This window comes from Parasteatoda tepidariorum, chromosome X2 (genome assembly GCF_043381705.1).
Source record: "Parasteatoda tepidariorum isolate YZ-2023 chromosome X2, CAS_Ptep_4.0, whole genome shotgun sequence".
In the NCBI taxonomy this organism is placed as follows: Eukaryota; Metazoa; Arthropoda; class Arachnida; order Araneae; family Theridiidae; genus Parasteatoda; species Parasteatoda tepidariorum.
Genome location: NC_092215.1, coordinates 36,581,355 through 36,590,790, shown reverse-complemented (window position 1 = coordinate 36,590,790; position 9,436 = coordinate 36,581,355). Strand labels below are relative to the sequence as shown.

The window sequence follows — 9,436 nt, the reverse complement described above, 5'->3', positions numbered from 1 at the left end:
CACGATTCGATTGCGAGCTGAACTCGTTCATAACCGTCAANATAATAAATTCGAACGAGCTCAGCTCGTCAGCGCGCATTGGGGAAAAATTTCACTGCACGAGTAGTGCTCGTTACTAACCATTACGGTCAAAATCTTGCTCCCGAGCGGAACTCGTTTGCGCGCATTATGAGGCACGGTTCGATTGCGAGCTGAACTCGTTCATAACCGTCAAAGGGTTAATATCAACCATTTTTTAAATGTTTTGCCAAGAACTTCAGAAATTAATATTCCTGCAGACTTTTGTTTTTCAAAAAAAATTAATTATCGTCTATATGGATAATTATTTTGTTACTCTACCAGATAAATTTAGAAAGACTACAGCTAAAAACTGATCTCTATCGATTTGCTTCACTTTTCTACAAATAAGCTGTTAATCTAAGAGTTTTAGTGCAAAAAGAATTTGCTAAAAAAGAAATGAACTCATTCATATTGATCTGTCTTCGCGTCTTGCGAACATGCATTTTTAATCAAAAAAGAAATATATACGAGTATATATAAAAGAGGAGAACTTAATGATTTTATTCTTTGTACTTCAAATTACAAAGTGCGATTGTTGGTGTCAACCATAATATATTTTGAAACATAAATATCATCATATCGATCGAAGATCATACAATTGGTTAAAATTTAAAATTGGTAACTAATGATAGGAGCCGTGGTGGCTCAGGTGATAAAGCCTTTGCCTCCATATGAGGTGCAAAGGTTCGAATCCCAGTGGTAGCTGATCGATATGAATTCTGCTCCCGGTTCGAAAAACTCACAGCGCTGGCTCAAAATATCCTCAGTAGTAGATGGTTCATGTGTTAGAATGCCTTGCTTCCGGGTTACCGTGGGAGGTTTTAGTAGTTTTCAGCTCCATGTAACGCAAATGTGAGTTAATTCCAATAAAAAAAAGCCCTCCATGAAAGAAAATTTCTCCCAATACTTGATTAAGGAGTTCCCGAGTCTTATGGGCTGGGTTATGAAATTATAAGGCTACGGCGTTGAGCATTTTTAGATGTAAACTCAAAATTGGGTCTGCTGTTCGACGAAAGTGAAATCTTGATAAGAATAACAACTGTATATTTATCCTGATGAGAACAAAAATGCATCAGGAAGTGAAGTAGATTGGAAACGAGACTTCCAATATTTATTATTTTTATGAATCATGTATTGAAGACCAAGTTCACACGTGCAAAAGTTATGATTTATGTAAGTATTTGTGTGGGACCCTTTATTCCCCACACATCATGTTCATTTTCCTCCCCAACATGTTAAGAAAAACCACTTTTATCTATCTATGTGGGTAGTATGCGATTTCTTTCACATAATTCGAAATACTTGTATACATACTATCATTTAGGCAAGTTCGCTAAGTTAGGCAGTTAATTGATTGTTTATTTATTTCAATTTTGTTATTTTCCACAAAAATTTTAACTAAGATCATTTATCTCTCAATCATTCTATGCTTTTACATACCTTTAAAATAGTTTGAAAATAATATAAACTTAAATGAATATTTCGCAGTATTCTTAAAACTTCATAAAGAATAGGGAACGATTTTTGTGTTGCATTTATACGAGTACTTGATCTTATTTAATTCGGGGTAGGGATTTGAAATCTGAAATTAATTTTGTTCCCTTCTTGGTAAATGTTTTTTTTAAAACGGATACAGCCAAAGGCTTTTTTTTTTCAAAATTGTATTTTTAGCTTTGCTCATTTTTAAAAAGTTTATAAAGATTGTATAGGTTAATAGACATACATATACACTTGCCTGCTCCTTTAAAATGAGGAAAAAAAGAATAAATATAATTTTAACATATCACATCACAGACTGAAATGTATTATCTCCTTCTTCCTACCACTTCTCACGTAGCAGATAAGTGGTGACACTCATAGCTGAAGTGATTTTCAAAAAATCTTAGTAGGGAATATATTATTAAATTACATACGAAAACTGTAGCTTGTAGGTAGAAACCGATAGCAGATTTGAAATCAGCGACTCGAAACTGTCTAAAATCCGTTCAAAATTCTCATTCTACAGGAAATAAAACAAAGCAAAATGTTCCTTAATTTTAAAATTCAAAAATTTTATTATTAGTTTCAGAATATAGGAATATTATCCCTTTTAGATGGACTATTATACCCAAATGATCTATTCTATCTAGTGCTTTATCATTTAAGAATTAAAAAAATATGTATATAATCAACCACAAAACATAAACCAGTACTAAATACCCATAAATTGCACGCATGATACCTATTATGAAGATTTAATTTTCGAGATTATATCAAAAGATGTTGTTACATTTTAAAATTCATCAAACCTATCTTAGTCATAAAACTTATTTAAAACCATTAAAATACTGAACATAAAAACTACAATAAAACGTAAAATGGCTTTGATTTATTACCTTAACTATATTGATTTCTGAGAGTAGTAAAAGCTATTGCACTTTGGATAATAAAGGCTGTTAAGCATATTTATTTATTTCAGAAACATAAACAAATAATATCACGCTATAAAAGTTACAACGCACTTTACAAAAGCCCCTTTTTTTCTGTCCTTTGTTACATATAACGATTCATTTTCAGTTTCCGTTGATAAACATATGTTTTAAATTTTCAGAGTGTGAAATAGAAAACAATGAAATTACAAAAAAATTTCTTTGAAAATAACGATGCAAGATTAATAGCTTCCTATTTAATAAAACCGCGTTATGGCTCAGTTAAGTTTTTGTTTAGGCTTTCCTAGGAGTAAAAATCCCTCTTATCTTTTTGACCCCTCATCCCACCCTCTTTGACAACACCATCCCCCATCAATTCATACCCCTTACTCCCCAATTCTGCGCAGTTTAAGTACGGGATGAAGCGCCCCCTAACGGTAGTATCTCAACGTCCGGTGTGAGCTCTTTCCCCTACATATCTCAGTATAGGGAGTTGACGTCCTAAACTTCAGCCTGTGCTTCCTAAACTTCGCAGCTAGAATTGCTTGTTTAAGCGAGAGTTTGTTCAGAATGACGTAGTACAATCGCATCTTTTTTCGCGCCAACTATACTCTTCCTTTAAGTTTGGCTTTGCCGCGTCATTTTTTCGACAACTTTGCGTCGTGTTGGGGTTGAAAGTGGTTTTGCCAACTTCTCCTCGCACCATCCCAATAAGGAAGTTTTGGGACCTTTTGTGAGCGCCTCTCCATCCCAAAAACTGGATACTAACTCTTGATACGTTTGCGTTTGTTTTATTCTCCCTACAAGGAATGCATTGCTTACAAATAAAAGCAATAAATAGTTAGTGCACTAGATTAACTTTTTTAAACAAAGTAAAGTTGGTGTTTTATTTATAAATTTCGTTACTGTTTCATATTCATGGATAATAAAACTAACGCATATCTTATAGCTCTCTATTTTATTGAGAGCTGGATAGTATTTGATGCTTAATTAGTGCAAAGCCATATATAGTAATAATAATACATATAGCTTGTGTTTATTCGTATTCAAACACAAAGTATTCATTATTGATACAAATAATAACATTTGTTCTATAAAGGCATATTAGAATTTCCTTACAGTTGAATAATAGAAATCATATAATTATTCATACTGGATGATTGTATAAGTGTTTTTGTATATGCTACATTGCTGTAATATTTGGTAAGTATAGATATATATATATTTATTACATGTCCTAAATTTAGTTTAAATGAAGTACCGTTCTATATTTATGAATTATAGAAATATTTATCATATATATGTTTTTTTTTCATAATATTTAAAAAAAATTTCTTTTAAGATCCTTAAAAAGAAATATATGAATTATATGTAAATAAAAAAATTTAAAGTATAAAAAGTAAAAATATATAAAATTAAAAATATAAAAATGAAAATATGAAAATTTAAAAATAAAAATATAAAAGATTGAAAATATAAAAAATAAAAATATAAAAAATTAAAATTATAAGGTTCCACGAAATATCATAAAACTGAAAAAGTAAGAAACTTAACGACGCACAATGCATAATTTTTTTATGCTACTTAAAAAGATTATTGGTGTTAAAATTTTCCCTGTGTAATTCAAATCAATGTAAGCATAATTTTTTTATAAAGCACGAAAACAAAAAAATAAAATCTAAAATAAAGTAAGTTCATTTAATAACTTTCTATAAGTATGCTACAAAGTAATTTGCGGTGCCAGGTGGCGCTGTGAAAATTTCTGAAGGTTTCGTATCTACTATTATCTGAATTATGGAAGAAATTCTGGACTTTTACTAAATAGTAGTTCTTGATTAGAAAAGTAAAAAAATAATGGTTTTGAATCATGAAATACAATTGTATATGCTTATCATATGACTAATATTTCAAATAGCTTTAAGAAATATTCTTAATATTGATCTTAGTACATATCATTGGTATTTAACAAAAGAAAATGAAATTTTTTACAGGTAAGAATCTCTTAGCTCATTTGTGCCGAGAACCCACAAATAATTAAAAAAAATAGTAGCACATCTATAAGGATTTATTTTGTAAAATCAAGATAGTTCTCTTGTCATGATAAATTATTGTGATAATTATTTATATTTAATTTTATAAAGATGTTTATTGCATGTAGAGCACATTTTGTGAATAGACATTAATAATTTAAAATTTAGTTTAATTCTTATTCAGTGTTAACTTTTTTTGGGTTACTTATATTCACGTGGTTGAAAAGGAAAATACATATACATAAAATTGCAACAATTAAAAAAAACGCTTCAAATATTGTTGTTTCTTAAGTAGAGTTAAAGGCAAATTTAAAGTAGTATAAATTTTTGAAAAAGTTTAAAAATTAAAACAATCAGAATCTTTCATCAATAGCTTACGTTTCAGCTACTACATATTTAATATTTTTAATAGTGAACAATCTACAAATAAGTTTTTTTAAAATTCTTCTACACTGCCAAATAATCTAAAAATTTGTCTAAAATATATAATGAATGCACTATGTTTGCATTTAAATAAAAGCATATTTTATTAGATGGTAGAAAAGTATCGAATATTTTCATGAATCAAGTATTTTAAATTCGGAGATTAACAGAGATAGGGATATTAAAATGCATAAAAAAAAGAACTTTTGTTCTGACAAACAGAGCCATTCTTGTTTGATAATTAAACACTGTACTAATCGAAATAATATACAAATATTATAATTAGTGGAAAAGTAAAAAAAAAAAAAATCTGTGATTTTGTCTATTTATTTTTGTTGTGATTCAAAACACTTTAAAATTAAATAACAAAATCACTCTGTTCCTGTAAAACAAATAGATAATTTAATTTTCTAATAAATTGCAAAAATGTATCTGAATTAAATAAGTGGTTCAATATAAAACAATATGGAATTTGCTTGAATAAATATAAGCTTTAAAATCCTATTTTGTTATATTATTTCCCTTTTTAGGGGTTGGGTGATCTATTTTAGAACGCAATCTGGAGAGTTCTCTAACTTTGAGCCAATTTTTTACTTTAATACAAAGTAACATTGGAAACTCATAAATAAATCTGTATTCTTCAAATATTATTTCCTCAGAAATATGATTTTTTTTATACCGAAATATGATATTTTTTATACCGAAATAAAGATATCAAAAATTGGTATTCTGCCTAAAATTTAAGGTCCAAAAAACATATTTACTGAAGATCATGTATTAAGTAAAAAATATTAAAAATAGAAAAGCTTTTTATATTTATGATCCACCTAGAATTATTATTTTTACCACCAATTTCGAAAAGAAACACTTTAAGAATGTTTTTCACTCAGAATAAAGAAATGCTTTTAAAAACTATAACTAACTGCACTTTTTAATTTCATTTTAAACGAAAATGAATAGCATTTACCAACTCCGAATACTGTGACTTATTTTCTTTTCACGTTCTATTATTACTGGAATGGATTACATAAGTTAATTTTTTTATTAAAAGCAAGCTGTACTGCTAATCCGTATACTAGATAAATATTTAGGAAAAAAAAAACAAATAGTAAGTATTTCCTTTTTTAAGTGTTGAAATTTTTATAACTTAACTCATGATTCTAAATTCAAATACGTGTAAGTATTTTAGGTTTATTTAAAACTTCCATGAGTTTTTTTTCTTTTTTTTAAATCAAAATGTTTTGAATTTAACACCTTTAAATTTCCTTTTATTTAATATTGACCAATCGTATTAATTCATTTATATACTTAATTGAGTGTTGTTTACGGCAGGATTTCAAACAAATTTAACAGAAAAGTATCTTACATTAAATCATACCCTCCAATTACCATGAAATTTCCGTAGTTTTAGACAATAATTTTTATAGTGTTCTAAAATTTCAATAAATTAAGATTAATTTAAATTTAGTCACCTTTGCACAAATGTAACTGAAATTGATATATTAAAGACATGATCTAGAAATGAACATAACGGAAAGTACATACCACTTAGTAACATACCACTGATAAATATTCTTCACTCAAAACTCTTATTTTGAAGCACACTCGGATGTCAGATTTTAATTTTAAACTGGTAGGTTCATATATGTTGACTTTTTTTTAATGTACGAGGTATTTTTCAGTTTAGTTCAGTTCACTTTAGTTATAAGTTGCTTTACTTTTAATTTAGGGTTGAAAATCATATATCAATATTATTTTGTCTATTTCGAGTTACTTTTTAAGTTATAAAATATCTAAAACAACAATCATTACCTTAATTTCGAAACTAAGTACAACACATCTTATAAACGAAAAATATCGTTGGTTGTAAAAGACTACTTTTATTTAAGAATCTTTTCTCTTAGTTCAGAAACTACATTATTTACGTTTTAACAGGCAGAAACTCAAAGATAAAATTTAAAACTTATAATATAAATTCGATATTTATGAGTAATAAATTTCAGTTTATTATTTTATTTTATTATTTTTATAAACATTTGGTCATCTTCATTGTTTTTCATTATTTTGTGAGTTTAATTTTAGTCAGTTTAATTTTAAGTTGCACCTTTTAGTTTAGGTTCGGACAACATAGATCAATTAAATTTTGCAAGTTTCAAGTTAATTTTTAAGTTAAAGGTTATCAAATGCAAAGATTGTCATCTTCAATTCGTCGCCAAGTTCAATGCATCCCGCAAACAAACGAAGAATACTGTTGACTGTAAAAGTCTGTTTTTTCTTAAAAGTCTTTTTCTCTTTAATCGGGAACTACCAAATTTGCGTTTTAAAAAGAAAAGCATCAAAGATAAAATTTAAAATTTGGAATAAAAATTTAGTTGTATTACTTCTTTTACTATTTTTAAAAATAAGCACTATCAAATCCCATTTCCTAGACTTGCCAGGCGTGGATGAAAAGAAGCAAAAGATATTTGAAATATTAAACCTAAGGTTGCAAATAGAAACTAGAACAAAAACCCCTTAGCTGACCCCATTTTACCCTAATTAGCCCCTCTCAGCCACTGTGATCTTTCTTCTTTTTTTTTCTCGGCTACTGTGGTTTTTCTAGTTTTGCTTTTCCCCTTTATTTTTCCATCTTCCGTTGGCAACTCATTCACTTCTGGCAAGTCTTGAAATTGGGCACTAAATTTTGAGCGCTTGAAAAATTTCAACTTTTTTTCCAATTAATTTATTTTGGAAGCGAATGAAGTTTTCAATCAAATAATATCTAACTGCTTAAGTTTATTGGGATTATTTATTTTATTTTATTTTTCTGTATTTCTAACATTTTATATTTAAGTTTTATTAAGAAAATGAATTTATCATGAAATTTCTCCTTTAAATTATTATTAGGTTTATTATTTTATTTTGTTGTGTTTAAATTATCTCTGAAAACTTCATTTGCAGGTATTGAGTAATAGCACTACTATTTAAAACACATTTTGCGGGAAGTTTTTTTCATGGATTACAAATTAATTTCCAACTATAGTTGTTCAGAATATTAAAATAATTGTATATTTTCCATAATAATATTAAAATATTGCAATGTGGTGCACATTATCATACTGTAAGATTTTAGGAAGGTAACGATGTAGTAAACAAATTAACAAAAGTAAAATCCATACATGTGAGAGACAGTGAGAAACACCTACACTTTATCAAAATATATCTTTGCAAACATAACAGACATTCTTATTACTTTACGTTAGATAATAATACAGTGATAAAGACTTATATTAATCGGATTTATTGCTTTTATATTGTATTTTAACACTCATTTAAAAATATGAGCTACTAAATAAAATAGATAGCATCCTGTTATTTTTATTTATATGAGGTTAGAGTCTTATGAATTATTTATTTCATAAGCTTTACAAATGCATAGATAAAATAAATAAATATAACGAAAATAATTCATTCTATTACAATAAACAATTTGTCCCATTACAACTTAAAAATATTTTCACTATTAATGCATAATTTATGATTATGGCTAAAACATTTTTATCTTTTTGAGATTCTAAATTCAATATAGTTAAACAATTGATAATAACTATATTACAATGCAATAAAATTGAATTAAAACTTTTTTCCCTTGATACAAAGAAACATCATTAGCGACAAATTTGTATCAGCTTACATAATGTGCTTATAATTTTACCAAAGCATAGTTAATATTTTATTGTGTTTCCAAATGCATTGATTTCTCCGATTAATAATGTTTCATAATCTACGATAACTTCAAAAATATAGTTTTGGAAACAAGTAAAAATCATAGAGATATAATGAACTGAATTTATACTTTATTAAAGTTTAAAGGATTACAAAAGCTGAATAAAATATTACTTTTGGAGTCTGTCAGGAGTTCCGGAGGAACTTCAGTGAAAGATACATTTATGCTTTTACTGTCGAGGGAAAAACTTTTGGCAGGAAAATGATGTTTTTATTATCGAGAAAATCAATAAGATTTCAAACCTAAAATGTCTTCCAAATACATTAAACTTGTTATTTCTGTAGAGCTCAGTTGATATTTTTCTTTTGCATTGACATTTTCTTGAAAACACTTTCCTTAAGATTTATTTTTGCTCTTTTTTAGGCCTTTTAAGTCATATTAGATAGAGAATTTATGTAAAATAAAATTTAAAGGCACTCAGTAATTTATTCAGAATGAATTCCTCTGTTAACAGAATATTTTATTAAAATAACTTAAATGTTATATACATCAGTGTTTTCTTTTTATAAATTTTCTCAAATCTCTATTTAAATATTATATACGTTCTTAAAAATTCAAATGAGACTTTTACTGTTTTCTTTCTTTCTATTTTTTGAAATATAGTTTTAACACAATTACAAATATAGAATAAAGTTTATAAATAATAAAATTTTGAAGAGTTTAAAGAGCAAAGTTTAAGCAAATGATTTTACGCAGTCAAAGTAATATATATATATATATACCTCATCCCACCCTCTTTGACAACACCA

General features: G+C 27.3%; 1 protein-coding gene across 3 annotated transcripts in view; it reads left to right on the top strand.

Annotated features, from left to right (window-relative positions):
• Nucleotides 1–2,915: 2,915 nt before the first annotated feature.
• LOC107447483 (leucine-rich repeat-containing protein 24-like) overlaps nucleotides 2,916–9,436 on the top strand; it is a 475,982-nt gene continuing 469,461 nt past the window's right edge. The window contains exon 1 of one of the 3 annotated variants that reach the window (XM_071188145.1): nucleotides 2,916–3,671. The gene's annotated coding sequence lies outside the window, so the exon portion shown is untranslated. The remainder of the gene's footprint in view (nucleotides 3,672–9,436) is intronic. The other 2 variants (XM_071188146.1, XM_071188147.1) reach the window with 2 other exon arrangements.